This window comes from Salmo salar, chromosome ssa03 (genome assembly GCF_905237065.1).
Source record: "Salmo salar chromosome ssa03, Ssal_v3.1, whole genome shotgun sequence".
In the NCBI taxonomy this organism is placed as follows: domain Eukaryota; kingdom Metazoa; phylum Chordata; class Actinopteri; order Salmoniformes; family Salmonidae; genus Salmo; species Salmo salar.
In genome coordinates, this window is record NC_059444.1 from 82,537,547 (window position 1) to 82,556,345 (window position 18,799).

Genomic DNA, 18,799 nt, shown 5'->3' on the forward strand with positions numbered 1-18,799 from the left:
AGTTGAGGAACAACATCTAAGAATATGGTTTTCCAGTAAATGTTTCAGTGAAGGTAGACAGTCAGAGTTAGACAGCATTCTACCTTCTGTGCTGCTCCTTGTCCATTACTCCATCTAGGAGCAATGGTATGAAAGACCAGCTTGCTTTTGAGGTTGCAGCCTTTGGTGATGATGACTTCCCCAACCTTGCCAGCAGTGGCATGTTGGTTTATCAGTTCCAGAAGTTCGGGGCCAGCAGCATTAAGGAGTGCAGTTGAGACTGCTCCATTATCCAGTATCAGGTCATCACCGACTGTATTCACAACAACCTCAGTCAAAAACAGATACAATGCATTCAGAAAGTATTCAGACTCCTTGACTTTTTCCAGAATTCATTACGTTACAGCCTTATTCTAAAATGTAATAAATAAATAAAAAATCCTCATCAATCTACAAACAATACCTCATAATGACAAAGCAAAAAACAGGTTTTTAGAAATGTTTGCACATTTATTAAATATTAAAATACTTTATTTACATAAGTATTCAGACCCTTTGCTATGAGATTTTAAATTGAGCACAGGTGCATGGTGGTGGCAGCATCATGCTGTGGGGATGTTTTTCAGTGGCAGGGAGTGGGAGACTAGTCAGGATCGAGGCAAAGATGAACGGAGCAAAGTAGAGAGATCCTTGATGAAAACCTGATCCAGAGCGCTCAGGACCTCAGACTGGGGCGAAGGTTCACCTTCGAACAGGACAACGACCCTAAGTACACAGCCAAGACAACGCAGAAGTGGCTTTGGGACACGTCTCTGAATGTCCTTGAGTGGCCCAGCCAGAGCCCAGACTTGTACCTAATCGGACATCTCTGAGACCTGAAAATAGCTGTGCAGCGACACTCCCCATCCAACCTGACAGAGCTTGAGAGGATCTGCAGAGAAGAAATGGGAGAAACTCCCCAAATACAGGTGTGCCAAGCTTGCAGTGTCATACCCCAAAAGACTCAAGTCTGTAATCGCTGCCAAAGGTGCTTCAACAAAGTACTGAGTAAAGGGTCTGAATACTTTTGTAAATGTGATATATATTTATTTTATACATTTGAAAACATTTCTAAAAACCTGTTTTGCTTTGTCATTATAGGGTATTGTGTAGATTGATGAGGGGAAAAAACTATTTCACCAATTTTAGAATAAGCTTGTAACAACAACATTTGGAAAAAGTTAAGGGTTCTGAATACATTCTGAATGCACTGTAAATAAGAATATTAAGCATTCTAGTTGCATGGTTGATTAGTTAGGAAATTAATTGCATAGATGGATAAAATTAACTATTGATTAAACGAAGGGATAACCAGAGATATAATATACACAAGTAAACATGTATGATGATTAGGGTAAACTATACCAGACTATTCAAAATAATTATCTGATTTGATTTTAGTAAGATTGACATTTATAAAAGAGAGCAAAGACATAATGATAAGTTTACCAAAGCATCTTGGATGTTTCCTTTTATCAGCGTGATGGTCAGCCCCTCTTTGGTCTGCGCTCTCTCTGACCCACTTGTGCTCTGCTCCCATCTATAATAATGGGTCTCTGTGGATAAGGCCAGATGCTGTTGCAGATTATTTCCCCCATGGTTCCCAAACTCATTCGGCACAATTTCCTCCATAGCCTGGACTGTCTTGTCATTGTTCACCAGATGCATCTCATCAACCAGCTGGACTACACAAGCTGTCTTAATTTTGACAGCTTCAACATACATGGCCTCCTTGTCCTGGATAAAGTCCTCAAATTCAGCAGTAAGATGAACCCCAAGCATTTGAAGGAGGTGGTGCTCATCCTCCACCCAAGTGATGTGCCGACTTTCAAGGTATAAGGCTAAATTGAGTGCCTTTAAATATACACAATAATGTTTAGAGGGCATTTGATAACCAGGAGGTGGTAATAAAATAAGTCATATGTGAATGCAGTTGAATTGGTCAAATGGTATTGCATTGAATTAGTATTTTATAATGTTCTCTGTTTCGCTGTCAGGCTATCACTGATGAATTTAACAAAAGGTTCATGACCCAGTCTGCAATTTCAAAGGGCTCAGCATCCACTCAACAAGGTAAAGGTGCAGCTCATATAATCCTCATAACAAACACTCGTTCGAACCTGATCCTAAGTCGTTTTGCAGCTGTTAGCACGAAAATCTGGAGATTTACTAAATTGAGCGTGATGCTACGGAGTGATCAAATCTCATGTCAACCCTCAGTTTTAGAGATGACCAAGCAGATGGTAATTTTTTTAAATGTGTTATCCCGATCAATGAGTTTAGTTTGTGTGCACGCATCTTTTCTCAGAGTTGTAGAAGTGTCTACAGAGCTGAAAGCCTTTTAATGTTTACGTTCCAATAATTCAGTTGACTATCAATATAAACACCAAGGTATTACACTGTCTGACACAATGCCAACTTTCTCCTCCTTGATTTTTAGCAGGAGGAGCTTATTCTTTTCTGAAGTCAAAGATGATTTATCTGCTATAATTTATCAGCTTTTACACCATTTATATCCTACCGTTAGGGATTTCTCTAAGATCACTTCAAGCTCAGGGATGCATGAGACAACGATGGGAGGGGTGGTTATACAGGTCGTCACAGGAGACATAACCAAAGAGACTACTGACGTCATCATCAACTCCACCAATAAGACCTTCAACCTTAAGACAGGTACATCCAACCTTACCTCTGTCTCACCTGAGGTTCCCTGTTTTAGATTAAACGTTCAACAACAGCTGTTTTATTGGTTTTATCAGTAGGTTTTATTTGGGATTCAATATGCATTGGATTCAGCAAGTCATTATTTGTGTCACCTCCCACTTGGCTCACACTGGTTGAATCAACGTTGTTTCTACGTATTTTTTATTAAATTACGTTGAACCAACGTGGAATAGACGTTGAATTGACTTCTGTGCCCAGTAGGCTATAATGTGCAACAGTGTAGTTAATCTTAATTAGCTGTGTTAGTAACTGAGAATTAAGTCTCCCACTTTATTTGAACATTACCCTAGAGACGGTTTATGTTCAAATTATATCAGCAAACTGCTCAACTGACTCTCAACTGTTTAAATGACTATCAAATAACCTTAACCCTAAGTTGTTGCATATTTTTAGAGTTGCAGTTGATTGTTTATTGATAGTTTGACCATCTATAGGGGATCATCCCAAAAAAGTGGGACCAAAATGTATTTTCCAGTAACAACCTGCCTGGTCAAGAGGTGAAGATACCAATATTTGTGACTCCAAAAGACAAGCTTGACTGACCCTATCTTAAGAATAATGTAATTTTCCAAATAATTGGCACTGCATACTCAGTGTATTTGGTCATTATAGTGAAATGTAGTGTGCCATCCCTTAGTTAGGAAAGACGTCATTTATGCAGTCAAGACCAATACATGTAGAGGTGTGTACTTTAAAAAAACATTCTTCTCTTATTCTTCTCCAGGGCTGTCGAAAGCCATTCTGGATGCAGCTGGTCCTACTGTGGAGGCAGAATGTCAACAACTCAGTAAAACCAGTTATAGTTTTGTCATTATTTATTTTGAAAACATTCTACCCCAAAACTCTGCATGAATGCAACCATGTGGCAAAATTGGGTTCTGATTTGAGAAATTAGTTTGCACTGCCACTTATATGCTGGTCCGGGAAATGCTGGTCCCTTCTAAAATTCAAAACATACCCTTATTTTTCTTGAATTACATACACATTTGTATGGAATCTAAATATGCTATTAAAGTCAAGATTCTGGCAATTAGGCCATATTTCTACTTACCGAGAGTCAACTCTTTATGTCTCTGCGTGCAGTATGAAGCATGTGTTATATTAAATTAATGACCCACAAGCTATATTTCCAGATGACCAGCCAATGATTTTGACCGAGCCAGGCAAACTGCAGAGTAAGAAGATCCTTCACCTGGTTGGCATCAGTGACCCTCAGAACATCCACAAGTGTGTCAAGGGTGCACTTCAAATGTGCGCAAGGAAAGACTTGAAATCCATCTCATTTCCTGCTCTCGGCACAGGTGAGTCACACAAACAGAGAACATGACTGACTGTATAAAGAGTATAGGAGAAATATCAAATAACATTGATATAGCATTTGTTAGACAGAATAACACTTTACTTAAAGCCTAAGGCTTTTTTACTTCTTATAAGCATGTATGAACCTTTACAAAGTAGTGTTATATTGAATTCCATTTCTAATTCAAACAGTTACAATTTCCATTTGAATTCCAATTCATATATACTTTTTTAAGGACAAGGCAATGTACAGGTGAGCCAGGTGGCAGACGCCATGTTCGATGCGCTAGTGGAAATGGTGGGCAAGAAGTCAGTGAACACCTTGAGGCTGGTCCGGATTGTCATCTTTCAGAGTGCCATGCTGACTGAATTTTACAACAGTATGCTGAAAAAGGAAGGCACATATGCTCAGGAAGAGGAGGACACTGATGCACAGGAAGCGGGCACTGCCCTTCAAGATCAAGGCAGCCTGTTTAAAGCCTTTGAAAAGATTGGCACCAAAATAAAATGTATGGAATGCCTTTAGTATATACCGAATGCATAATATATCTAATAAACATTTTTGGTTCGCTAAGTTTCTTCATTCTATTTTACAAGAAACATGTATTTCTATATATTGCATGATTACTTAAACACTTTCAATGTCAATTTGTTTGTTTTCTGTTTACATTTTTTTACAGAAACAGTTAGATAAACAGCTGCATTAACTGAGACTTGCATTTACAATCTGTTACAATCTGTTCATATTCTTACAGCAATTTTCAATAGGAGTAAAGGTGGTAAGCCACAAAAGCATGAGAGATTTGTCTTCATGGATAAAGAAGTGGAACCGGCTTGTTTCCTCATCTGTGGGGATTCTCAGGCTAAAGTAGATGAAGCCAAGCACTGGGTCAAGGACCTGATCTTGAAGGACCAAGACAGCTCCATCATCACTGACGATGCCATCATCAACTGAACCACTTCTGACCGCCAGCGCATTAGTAACATGATCAACACCATGGAAGTGAGAGTGGAACAGGAGTCATCTAAAGCCAAGCTGACTATAGAAGGCATCACCAAAGATGTGCTCAAAGTTACTTCTGAAATCCAGAAGATGCTCCAAAGGATCCGTAGTGAAGAGGAACTCAATAGGAGTGCTGAGCTAGCCAGCACCGTGGTGGAAAGGCAGTACCAGCAGCGGGGGGGTGGGGGGGGGGGCAGTACCAAAGCTTCGACCTCATCCACAACTTCCATCTGGAGCAGGCAAATGAGACCAAGAAGCAGCATGTGAAGGTCACTATGCAAGGTCGGATGTACAAGGTCACCCTGCCAAATGGGCCTGCGACAGATAACCATGGCAACAGCCTCGATATCAGACGCATTGACAAAGCAGGTACCTATCCTTTTGGCCTTCCATGTAAACTTGATCAACAATTTTCACAAAATCAGTACACCACATTCACATTCTCTAAAGTGTTCTCTTGGGAGTTTATGATTGGCTTAGATTGATATTGATGTATGCGTATTCAAATAACTTTTTTTTGATATTGCTTGCTCATTAGCTATGGTCCTCTTGGTTGGGAGTAAGCCTTGCATACACATGAGGATAGAATTCCCACTGTTGTATTCCCATTATAGTACTAACAAGAATTTACAACAATGTAAAGCCAGTGTGTTTGTCTGACCTTAATTATTCAACTGTATTCTCCAGCTCATGACAGTCTTCCTCAGTATTGGGATGCCATGCCAGACAACTCTTCATGCCAGTCCTTCCCCATCCAGCCAGGAACCTCTGAGCATGATGAGGTCCTAGGCCTGTTTCAGGCCACTTGCCAAAACACTGTTCTAAAGGTATCTATGTCTGCTGCTAAATGTATTTCAATACAAGTTAAATGCAATTAAAAGTTAGGTGCAATTAAAAAAGACAACTCTGAGATCTCTCCACTGTCATATCACCAAGAATCACACAATCCTCTTCAATTCCACCCCTTGTTACATACACATTCTTGCGGGCCTGCCAAATGGAATGGTTACAGTTGTTATAGTGTAATCATTTGACCATGTTTTTAATGGAATGAGTTGTGCTTTTTAATCCAGATCTAGGCTTAATCTGCGTTTTGAAAACCGGTCATATTAGGGTAGGACATCTAGCTGTATTGACAGTCTTTTACAATGTTTTTTTGCATATGAATGTGTGGTTTTTCCCCCTTCCTTCAGATTGAGAGGATCCAGAGCAAGAAATGGATTCCAAGAACGGTCACCAGAACAATGAGAAGAGGCTGTTCCATGGAACTTGCCCCCTAATCATAGATAAAATGAACGCAAATGGGTTCAATCGGAGCTACGCTGGGAAAAATGGTAAGATGTACAAAATGACAAACACCAGAGTTATAAAGTAGGGCCAAAAACGTCAGTTTTTATATGAGTGGTACAAAATCAGATCAAATAATAAACAGGTATGAGTATTAGGAAAGTGTACTCATTTTGGTTTTGCCACTAACGTAGCAACTACATCTGCAACAGGCTGATCACTCACCAACGAAAGTTAGGCTAAAATAATGAACGCTAGTTAGCCAGCTAGCTAAGTTCTCTGACCACCTCCTACCACTCAGCAGAAGTCTATAGATCATTTATGAGATGATAATAATGTCATCACTTTTTGCAGCGGCAGCGTATGGAAACGGCACCTACTTTGAGGCCAGCTACTCTGCCGATGACACATACTCAATCCCAGATTCCCAAGGGCAGAAGCACATGTACTTGTGCCATGTTCTGACCGGAGATTTCACAGAAGGACAACAAGATATGATCGTGCCTCCAGCTAAAAGCAAATCAACTACTCAACTCTATGACAGCGTGACAGACGACCCAACAGCACCATCCATGTTTATTGTATTCGACGACATTCAGGCTTATCCTGCGTACTTGATCACTTTCATCTAGACATTAAAAGGAGCATTTACTATCTTACTATCATGAGTATAACTTTTCATCTGCTTCTTTAAAAAATATTAGGCTTTCCCTGTGGTTATAGTTATCTCTTTTATTATATAGCAAATCAAGATTACTTTTTTTTCTCAATAAATCAGGATCCACTGTGTTTACTTACAGTTTTGGTTCATGTACAGTATGTGCATTTTCAGAACGCTTAGTCCAAAAATCTAAACGGATAATAAAAAAAGCTGTTTCAAGACTCTAAGCACATTTTCAATTGACTAAGTACAACACACAAAATCATAGTAACTTTTTTGTCACGTCCTGACCAGGTAAAAGGGTTATTTGCCATAGTAGAATGGTCAGGGCATGGCAGGGGGGTTGTTTTATGTGTTTTGGGGTTTGTTTGTTTCTAGGGGAATTTGTTCTAGTTTTCTATTTCTATGTTTCATTTTCCATGTTTGGCCGAGTATGGTTTCCAATCAGAGGCAGGTGTCTTTCGTTGTCTCTGATTGGAAGCCATACTTAGGCAGCCTGTTTTCCTTTGGGTTTTGTGGGTGGTTGCTTTCTGTTTAGTGTGTTAGTATACCTGACAGAACTGTTTGGCTGTCATTTGTTTTCTTTGTGAAGTGCTTTCATTAAAAGTAAAAGATGAGCACTCAACATGCTGCGCCTTGGTCCCCTTTCATCGACCGTTGTGACATTCATCTATAATACATGTTCATAAAGTAATTACTCTTCACAATGCAATGCTCAAATTACTAGATATGATTGTCTTCTAATTGATTAAAACACAGTTTACTATTACTTAATCCGACTGTTCTTACTTGATAATCACTTAACCATTTGGTGAACCTGTAGATTTTAAACTGGTTTGTCTACTACAGACTGAGAACTACATATAAAGCATGAATATATATATATATATATATATATATATATTGTAATGGACCGTAAGTAAGCATTTCACTGTTAGTCTGCACCTGGTTAACGAAGCATGTGAACAATAATATTTGATTTGAAGTACTATTATGATGATGACTATTATGATTTTACTTGACAGTAAGTTTGACAAAATCTGATATTGACAAGATCAGAGATGTACTGTATTTAACAAATGCATCCTCTATAAAGTCAACAGGTATCCAAAACGAAGTTGGTGGTGTCTTTATGGTGGGGGGTTTCATACTGTTTTACTAAAATTGCATTGGCCGCTACAGTACTGTAATACCGTAAAATATGTAATTTACATAGCAGGCACTTTAATCAGTGATAACACTGAGTCCACAAATGTTTGTGTGTGACCCCAGTGGGTATTGAACCCACAACTCTGGTGTTGCTAGTGCCATGCTCTTACTAACTGAGCCACATAGGACCACACCAATACATATAGTATATGCACTACAATACAACACATGATTACAATACAGGTAGAAGGTGTATGATTGCCATCCCCATAACTGTGCCACCCTCCTTCAGGCCATGGATAAGGATAAAATGACATCAATCCAGACCTATGTCAGGATTGGATTCGCGCTGCCAAAAGGTTTTTCTCCAGGTGCATGAACAATTAGGACATTTACTACAATGGCAAAATGCTCAAGACAGGCTTGATGCAAACTAAAGCCTGCTAAACGTTATGTTTCTTTCATTCATTCAAATGTTTTCATTTGATTAAAGTACACCAACTATATGTTGTAATTACATCTGGACAATATATTTATTTTTCCTGTAGAAATGATGGAAATTAGATTTCTAGTCAATTTTGATGGGTAGTGCAAGTGTATTGCCTAATGTGAAAATTGTTTAATGTCCTGTAGCATATTACATTCAAATGGCAATTTTGCTATTCGATGAACTGGTTATTAAAACAACTATATTGAGAAGATATAGTATCATTATGTTCTGTTTTGGCGATTAAATCCAGGTTCTCATGGTATTTCATATTAATGTATATTTTAGATCAATAGTTGTGTGGTGAACGATGTCTGGAGACTAAATTAATGCACAGTAAAAGGTTTTCTGCATTACAAGTGTTATCAGTTTGGAGTTTTGTACTGAGTTTTTAAAACATCCACATCAAAGAGTTTGAAAAAAACGAACTCGCCACAGGTTTGAGTGAGAATAGACACTGGGGGCTGGATTCAATCCCTATCACCGAAGTATCGCGGAAGATCCGTGTTATAGCTCGATTGAAATTTAAAGGAAATGTTACCGTAACATTTTAATACGGGTCTTCCGCGATACTTCCTCAATACGGATTGAATCCAGCCCATAAATTATACTTTGAGCATAGTATAACTTATACTTTGAGTCAAGTAGAATGTAAATCAAAATCTGTTGATAGTTAGTAGACTATATCTACACTTGTTGTGTGGCTATCAAAAGGGATTCAATTGATGTTTGAAAAACTACACTAATATTCTTTAGTAAAACACCAAGCAAACAAAATGAACTGCCAAACCTCATTGGTGTATTTTAACTCGCCATAGGTTTAAGTGAGAATGGAAACCAAGTACATGTGTACTGAACATTACTTTATGGTACAGACATTGATACATTTGCCCAATAAGCACTTGTTGTCTCTCAAATTGTTACAGTTGTTGGTTAACTAGCTAGCGAACTTTAGCCATATTAGAATAGACTTGACATGAGTCGAAACACCTCAAAACAAGATATGGTATCAAAAACAAGATACAGCTAGCTGAAACAAGAAATCTACGATTCACCACACAACAGCTTCTTGTCATTGATGCTAGCTATGTTACCATTCATAATCATAACAACACACAGCCTTTAGCCTCAGTTCCAAGTACATCATTGCTGTGATGTTGTTAACACACCCGTCTATACTGCAGCTTGAGCTGTGTGTCCAAGGAGTGACGGTAGTGGGCAGCATAGTTCTACGTTTGAGCCTTTAACTTTTCTGTGTCTTCAGTGACTGATATGGATATTTCAAATCACCCCTCTCCTGTCCACCCCCACCCACAAACACTTCCATCAAATATCAGTCACGCACACGCAGGCATACACACACGCACGCACACACACACACACCATCAAACACATACCCTCCCCATCATTCCACATGCTGCCGCACTACAATCTGAGCTCAGGCCCGGTTTCACAAAGTGACCCATTAACCCTGTCCAGGGAGTTGCTGAGAGAGAGAGGGATGGAGGAGGGAGAGGACAAACAGAGGGAGGGGAGAGGACCACCCAGCACAGTGCTATGGAATACAAAGGGCATGGGGAGATGAGCTGTGTGTGTGTGTGTGTGTGTGTGTGTGTGTGTGTGTGTGTGTGTGTGTGTGTGTGTGTGTGTGTGTGTGTGTGTGTGTGTGTGTGTGTGTGTGTGTGTGTGTGCGCGCACACACACACACCCCAGGCATGTAAATCTGTGTTTTTGGGTGTTTCTGCCCAGCAACCATCCAATGCTGCTTACAGTTTCCCCCACTCTCGCTGCCCCCGTATTGACATAAAGCAGGCAGGCCCAAAAATAACACCAACACAACCAGTTTAGATTCACCGGCACAAGTGATTCGTCTAAACAGCAGGTAGCCAGGTAGGAGGGTGCAGACAGACAGGAAATGGCCAGAGTCTTGTCTCCGTATGACCCGACAGTTTCCTAGTTACAGTATGCATTTATAGGCAACCATTATGTTTCTCCACCTAGCTATTTTGTCCAGTAGAAACAGAGTACCTGGGCGTAACATGTTTGGATCCTCTAAGAGGAAATAACTCAATATTCTATTTAAACTTTATGTAAACTCATTACAGGCAGACTCAAGCAGACAGAGATAATATATTAGCATTGGAGACAGTTCTGGAGATGGAGAGAATGAGAAGCAATGGGAGGAAAAAAAGGGGTGAGTACGAGGGATGAGAATTACGGCTCTAAATCTGTCTGTCCCATAGACTTAGTTAGACGACTCCGCTTTTTATCTGTCCCATTATGGTGTCTTTGGGCAGCGACATTGAAGCCATTTCTATTTTGATGTGCCGTAAAGCTAATATTGGTGATTTACCGCCAGCTGCAGTGCTGGCATCCTGAACCATATCTTGTGTGTCGTTCATTTATCGTGGCCACTAGATGGCGGTGATACTGTATATCCTAAAGCCGTTTACAAACCATGGAAACCAGTTTGAAGACAATGCTCTGTCATTGGCTGATCACTCCCAAGCCACAGGAATCCCCACCCAGTTGACTACTTTAAAATGGTGAAAGCCCTCTATAGCAATGTCCATGCTAAAATGGTTTGTTTCCAAAATGAGTCCTCTAACTATCTGTATCGTCTGTCCTTTTTCAGAACTCACACTGCAGTTGATTGTGAGTGAACAGGAAGAAGAAGGGAGAGGAGGAGCAGAGGAGGTGATGATGGACAAAAAGAAAGACAGTGGGAGGGAGAAAGAGAGAGGAGGAGAGGGAGTCAATAAAAGAGACAAAACGAGGTATTCAGACATGTCAAGGTGGGGGAGTCAGTGTATGGTGAATGGTTGGAACCTGTCAGAATAACAGACAAGGTTCCACTAGCCATTTAAACAGAGCCCTCATCTTCTCCATCCAGTCCAGGGTTGTGTTCATTAGTCACCAAACGGACGAAAACAGACTGAAACAGGGAACTACCTGAATGCTCATATTCGCTTTCCTTTGCAAAACGTTTTGCTACGGTGTGCTACGGTGTGCCCTAATGAATATGATCCCATCTCTCTGCTGCTCACCCTGCTTACCTCAGGCTTAGCTGACCTTTCCATGACCCTGGTCTAGTCAGTGGCGACACCCAGGAACACCCAGCCACCGCTCCCACTGAACAGCCTCTTTAAGATCCACAGCCCCAGACAGCCTTGATTGCAGGGACAGGGGGCTGAGGACCGGGGCTAGCCTGACTCAACCATCCCCGTCCGGCTGTAACCAAACCCCCAGGTCAGTCCCGACACAGCGGCCCCTCTATACGGCCCGTTTGTGTACCTGCTTGTTTCCCCTTATTACCACATGACCACATTACTCATTACCCATGAGCCTCTGGGTGTTTCTGGCTATATTTAAGAGTCGGATAATGCTGAATTTCAGGGGGATTTTTCCTGTCAGGCTATTGGGCTGATTCAGAAACTACGTCCAGGAAAACAGACAGACTGACTGAGCCTCAGTGGTCAACCAGAACGTGTTAATGTGAGAATAAATAGCAGCTTCATTAACTCTTAAGAGTTCTTGAGGGGGAAAGTGGCTTCCACAATAGAGATGGAAGGTGAATGGTGTAAGTAAATAAATGGTGCAGCTGCTTGTTTGTTTGTGTGTGTTCGTGTGTGTGTGTTGTGGGTTTCAAACAAAAACCTGACCCGCGGTGCCCGGCGCACCTGTGTTTGTTCTCGCCTGTGTGTTTGCGTATGTGTGTGTGTGGTCGTGCGTGCACTGTGTGACCGAGGGTCTGACCTGACCACTTCCAAATCCACTGGGGTCAGTAACAGGTCTCTGTTATTGAGAGATCTGAGATTAAACTCTACTGTGCTGTCCACCTATATGACTCATGTCCTCACTGTTCCTCTCCTCTGCTTAGACTCAGCACTATTAGAGTGTTATAGCTGTTTGATATCACTTGGAGGTACTAATATGTAGAGAATAAGCTGAAACACAGATTTACAGTAAACCCCCCCCACACACACACACACACACACACACACACACACACACACACACACACACACACACACACACACACACACACACACACACACACACACACACACACACACACACACACACACAAACAGGCATGCAGAAACTCACACACACCCTCACAGGCGATGTCATTCTTCTGCCAGCGTATGAATGCTGTTATTGTTCATAGTGCCCTTGATTTGTCCTCTATCCTCTTTTCAAGTCCTCAAACTTCAGATAATATTGTTTTTCACGAGCGGGACAGAGGACAGAGACCAGAAAGAGATCCCGCTTTCATTTTGCAGAGTGACACGGTGGATATGGATGTGACAGACAGACAGACAGACAGACAGACAGACAGACAGACAGACAGACAGACAGACAGACAGACAGACAGACAGACAGACAGACAGACAGACAGACAGACAGACAGACAGACAGACAGACAGACAGACAGACAGACAGACAGACAGACAGACAGACAGAGGCGCAAACTCTCACGCACACACGCAATGGGATGAGGGGAGAACCCTGTAAGAAACAGAATAGAACATGTAAACAGCTTTAACTGCCAAATCTTCATTAAGTATTACAGACCTGCAGGCCAACCTGCTGCAAAGCAACCAGATTAACGACAGGACACTTTTTAGGATTTAGGAATCTTGTTTACATCCATACAATTCATCAGAGGTGGTATGATGGAAGCTACAACTGACAGCATAAGTGCATATAACTCTTGGTAGGCTAGTCCCAGATCTGTCTTTTTGTTGTCTGGCCAACTGTGGGGTTGGTGGCAAAGACGGCACAAACATATTCAGGACCAGGCAATACAGCATAAACAGATCTGGGACCAGGCAATACAGCAGAAACAGATCTGGGACCAGGCAATACAGCATAAACAGATCTGGGACCAGGCAATACAGCAGAAACAGATCTGGGACCAGGCAATACAGCAGAAACAGATCTGGGACCAGGCAATACAGCAGAAACAGATCTGGGACCAGGCAATACAGCAGAAACAGATCTGGGACCAGGCACGACTGGGACCAGACAATACAGCAGCAAGAGATCTGGGATCAGGCAAGACAGCTCAGATAAATCTGGGACCAGGCAATACAGCACATACAGATCTGGGACCAAGCTGCCCAGCAAACAATTCCGAATTGGCACGACGTGGGCCCAATGTGGGTTTAAACATTGAACCCATGTAGGCAGCCCATGCACATTTGCGCATTGGCTCTACATTGGCCCCAAGGCAGGTAGTCCCAAGGGCAGCCCTCACTTCACCTGAAATCAGCCCACCCTTTTGGGTCAGCTGCGCATTATATTGTATCACAAAGACAAAGTTGCTACTATCATATACATGTTTTCACCAGACATACAGTATGTCACATGCATTTATCGAAGTCTTTTTACAGACTTCATCATTGGCAGTGAACAATGTTGTTTTCTGTTGACGTCACACAACAGAACAGTTCAACTGGAACGACACTCTCAGTAATGGTTTCACAAAAATACCTTGTGAACTCTGAACTATAAGGTTCTATCTGCAAAAAAATTATTCCCAGATAATTGGCTTTAAAGTTCTGAACCCTCATTGGTTTCAATGGTGTCTGCAATTATTATCTCGTATTCTTTTTTACTTGACAACATGAATTGGGATTGGTGTGGGCTAGCCTGTGTTGGGCTGGTGTGGGCTAGCCTGTGTTGGGCTGGTGTGGGCTAGCCTGTGTTGGGCTGGTGTGGGCTAGTCTGTGTTGGGCTGGTGTGGGCTAGTCTGTGTTGGGCTGGTGTGGGCTAGCCTGTGTTGGGCTGGTGTGGGCTAGCCTGTGTTGGGCTGGTGTGGGCTAGTCTGTGTTGGGCTGGTGTGGGCTAGCCTGTGTTGGGCTGGTGTGGGCTAGCCTGTGTTGGGCTGGTGTGGGCTAGCTTGTGTTGGGATTGGTGTGGGCTAGCCTGGGTTGGGCTGGTGTGGGCTAGTCTGTGTTGGGCTGGTGTGGGCTAGCCTGTGTTGGGCTGGTGTGGGCTAGCCTGTGTTGGGCTGGTGTGGGCTAGCCTGTGTTGGGCTTGGTATGGGCTAGTCTGTGTTGGGCTGGTGTGGGCTAGCCTGTGTTGGGCTGGTGTGGGCTAGCCTGTGTTGGGCTGGTGTGGGCTAGCCTGTGTTGGGCTTGGTATGGGCTAGCCTGTGTTGGGCTGGTGTGGGCTAGCTTGTGTTGGGATTGGTGTGGGCTAGCCTGTGTTGGGCTGGAGTGGGCTAGCCTGTGTTGGGCTTGGTATGGGCTAGTCTGTGTTGGGCTTGGTATGGGCTAGTCTGTGTTGGGCTGGTGTGGGCTAGCTTGTGTTGGGATTGGTGTGGGCTAGCCTGTGTTGGGCTGGAGTGGGCTAGCCTGTGTTGGGCTTGGTGTGGGCTTGCCTGTGTTGGGCTGGTGTGGGCTAGCCTGTGTTGGGCTGGAGTGGGCTAGCCTGTGTTGGGCTTGGTGTGGGCTTGCCTATGTTGGGCTGTTGTGGGCTAGCCTGTGTTGGGCTTGGTGTGGGCTAGCCTGTGTTGGGCTGTTGTGGGCTAGCCTGTGTTGGGCTGGTGTGGGCTAGCCTGTGTTGGGCTTGGTGTGGGTTTGCCTGTGTCGGGCTTGGCGCGGGCTTGCCCGTGTTGGGCTTGGCGTGGGCTTGCCTCTGTTGGGCTTGGCGTGGGCTTGCCTCTGTTGGGCTGGGGTGGGCTGGCCTGTCTTGGGCTTGGTGTGGGCTTGCCTGTGTTGGGCTGGTGTGGGCTGGTCTGTCTTGGGCTTAGAGTGGGCTTGCCTGTGTTGGGCTTGTTGTGGTCCAGCCCGTGTCGGGCTGGTGAGGTTGGTGTGGTCTAGCCCGTGTTGGGCTGTTGTGGGGTTGGTGTGGGCTTGGTGTGGGCTAGCCCGTGATGGGCTGAAGTGGGATTACTGTGGGCTAGTGTGGGGTTGGTGTGGGCCCACCTTGCCCACTGAATACCCACATGGTGCCAATGGGGTCATGTTTGCTGGGTAATTGCATGGTACCTTGAATTACGATTTGCGAACAACTGATCATGTCATTCTTGTGAGTTTACGTCCTAATCTAATACTAACTAGAAGTGTCAGTGCTGCTTTCTCTCTCCTTGACTCTTCAAGTTAATCTGAATTACACAGAGACAACATATGAGGGATGATGCTCTACAGACAAACATTCTACATTTTTAATCACTCAACATTATTAACATTATTATCAAGCTTCCTCCTTCTCTCTCTCGTTATCTCTCTGTTATTGCAGACGTTACCTCCGGCTCTCTCTTTAATGTCGATTTACTGACGTCTCTCTGGCTGGCTGGTTACTCGTGTGTTGCGCCACACAATCCTTGTTCCTACTTGCTACCCGTTAGTGGACGCCTCTCTCTCTCCCTTTCTCTCTCCCTTTCTCTCTGCCTCCCCTCTCTTTCTCTCTGCCTCACTCTTTTTCCATATCCTTCTCTCTATCTCTCTCTTTCTCTCTCCTCTCTCTCTCTCCCTCCCTCTGTGTGATTGGCTCTGAGTAATCTCCTGTGTGTAGGCGGACGGAGTGTGTTGGTATTTCGGGAAGCTGGTAAACATTCGGCCGTGGCCAAGAAACGCTAGGGATGTTGTGTGTGGTGTTGACTTAATTGGAGAGGAGACAGGCCTCTGTCCCACAGAGAGCTTCCAGCTTAGAGTTTACTGTATATCCGACCTGGATCGTGTTCATTACGCACCAAATGGAAGAAATAAGACTAAAATGGGGAGGGACTACCTTTACTTGTCCAATAAGAAACTCTACATTTATTTTCAATCAAATGTATTTATAAAGCCCTTTTTACATCAGCCGATGTCACAAAGTGCTGTACAGAAACCCAGCCTAAAACCCCAAACAGCAAGCAATGCAGATGTAGATGTAGAAGCACGATGGCATGGAAAAACTCCCTAGAAAGGCCAGAACCTAGGAAGAAACCTAGAGAGAAACCAGGCTTTGAGGGGTGGCCAGTCCTCTTCTGGCTGTGCCGGGTGGACATTATAACAGAACATGGCCAAGATGTTCAAACGTTCATAGATGACCAACAGGGTCAAATAATGATAATCACAGTGGTTGTAGAGGATGCAATAGGTCAGCACCTCTGTTGCAAAATTATTGAAACAATTTTCTATTGCATGCTCTAATGAATACTATAAATAGTATTTCTTTGTTTTTCTATCAAATAATATAGCTGCGCTTGATTGAGCTTGCCTGGCACAATGGACCTAATACAATATTCACAAAAGTGTAAACCCCACCCGTCTGGTACTTTAGGCAGACGTTATCAAACTCCCAGGGTATTGAAAAGAAAACAAATACAATTTGAATCCAGGTCTGGTGTATAATATACACTGAGTGTACAAAACATGAGGAACATACTACTCTTTCCATGACATAGACTGACCAGGTGAATCCAGGTGAAAGCTATGGTCCCTTATTGATGTAAACTGTTAAATCCACTTCAGAGTGTAGATGAAGGGGAGGAGACAGGTTATAGAAGGATGTTTGAAGGTTGGCGCCCCCCCCTTGGGTTGTGCCATGGCGGAGATCGTTGTGGGCTATACTCGGCCTTGTCTTAGGACGGTAAGTTGGTGGTTGGAGACATCCCTCTAGTGGTGTGGGGGCTGTGCTTTGGCAAAGTGGGTGGAGTTATATCCTGCCTGTTTGGCCCTGTCCGGGGGTATCATCGGATGGGGCCACAGTGTCTTCTGATCCCTCCTGTCTCAGCCTCCAGTATTTATGCTGCAGTAGTTTATGTGTCGGGGGGCTAGGGTCAGTCTGTTACATCTGGAGTATTTCTCTTGTCTTATCCGGTGTCCTGTGTGTATTTAAATATGCTCTCTCTAATTCTCTCTTTCTCTCTTTTTGTCTTTCTCTCGGAGGACCTGAGCCCTAGGACCATGCCTCAGGACTACCTGGTATGATGACTCCTTGCTGTCCCCAGTCCACCTGGCCGTGCTGCTGCTCCAGTTTCAACTGTTCTGCCTGCGGCTATGGAACCCTGACCTGTTCCCCGGACGTGCTTGTTGCACCCTCGACAACTACTATGATTATTATTATTTGACCATGCTGGTCATTTATGAACATTTTAACATTTTAACATTTTGACCATGTTCTGTTATAATATCCACCCTGCACAGCCAGAAGAGGACTGGCCACCCCTCATAGCCTGGTTCCTCTCTAGGTTTCTTCCTAGGTTTTTGGCCTTTCTAGGGAGTTTTTCCTAGGGAGTTTTTCCTAGCCACCGTGCTTCTTTCACATGCTTTGCTTGCTGTTTGGGGTTTTAGGCTGGGTTTCTGTACAGCACTTTGAGAATATCAGCTGATGTACGAAGGGCTATATAAAAATAAATTTGATTTGATTTGATGTTTAAGCCTTGAGACAATGGCTCATGTGTGTGTGACATTCAGAGGGTGAATGGGCAAGACAACATATTAAAGTGCCTTTGAATGGGGTATGGTAGTAGGTGCCAAGCGCACCAGTTTGAGTGTGTCAAGAACTGCAACGCTGCTGGGTTTTTCACGCTCAACAGTTTCCTGTGTATATAAAGAATGGTCCACCACCGAGAGGACATACAGCCAACTTGATACAACTGTGGGAAGCATTGGAGTCAATATGGGCCAGCATCCCTGTGGAACGCTTTCGACACCTTGTAGAGTCCTGCCCCAACAAATTGAGGCTGTTCTGAGGGCAGTAGGGGGTGCAACTCAGTGTACATACTAAACAAACAGACTTTCTATACTCTGAGGGACTAGGGGCTCTGAGGGACCAGGGATTCTCTCTGCAGAAGAAGAGGTGAATGTCGGTGCGAGGCATGAATGGAATGATGTTACCGCAAGCTAAACGATCCGCATGGTTTAGGAGGACGGGTTGTTGAGAACGTTTCCTACTGTTAGAATATGTTAGGTTGTTACCTGGTTACCAAACACCAGCACATCAGACTCAGATGGGATCCTCTCTTCAAAAACAGGAAATACCAAAAAAGAAGGTGAAGAGGCATATCTTGCTCTCTCCCGTCTCTCTCTCTGTGAGACCGTAAAAGGCCAAGAAGCAGTGGGTGATGGATGGCAGAGAGAGGACAACCATCTCAAACTCCACTGTAAAGCCACACTGTTGTGTCCATTTCTCTCTCTCTCTCTCTCTCTCTCTCTCTCTCTCTCTCTCTCTC

At 43.4% G+C, this 18,799-nt stretch overlaps 1 pseudogene; it reads left to right on the forward strand.

The window, feature by feature from the left end:
- Positions 1-1,680: 1,680 nt before the first annotated feature.
- LOC106601834 (protein mono-ADP-ribosyltransferase PARP14-like) lies at positions 1,681-6,324 on the forward strand (annotated as a pseudogene).
- Positions 6,325-18,799: the final 12,475 nt, after the last annotated feature.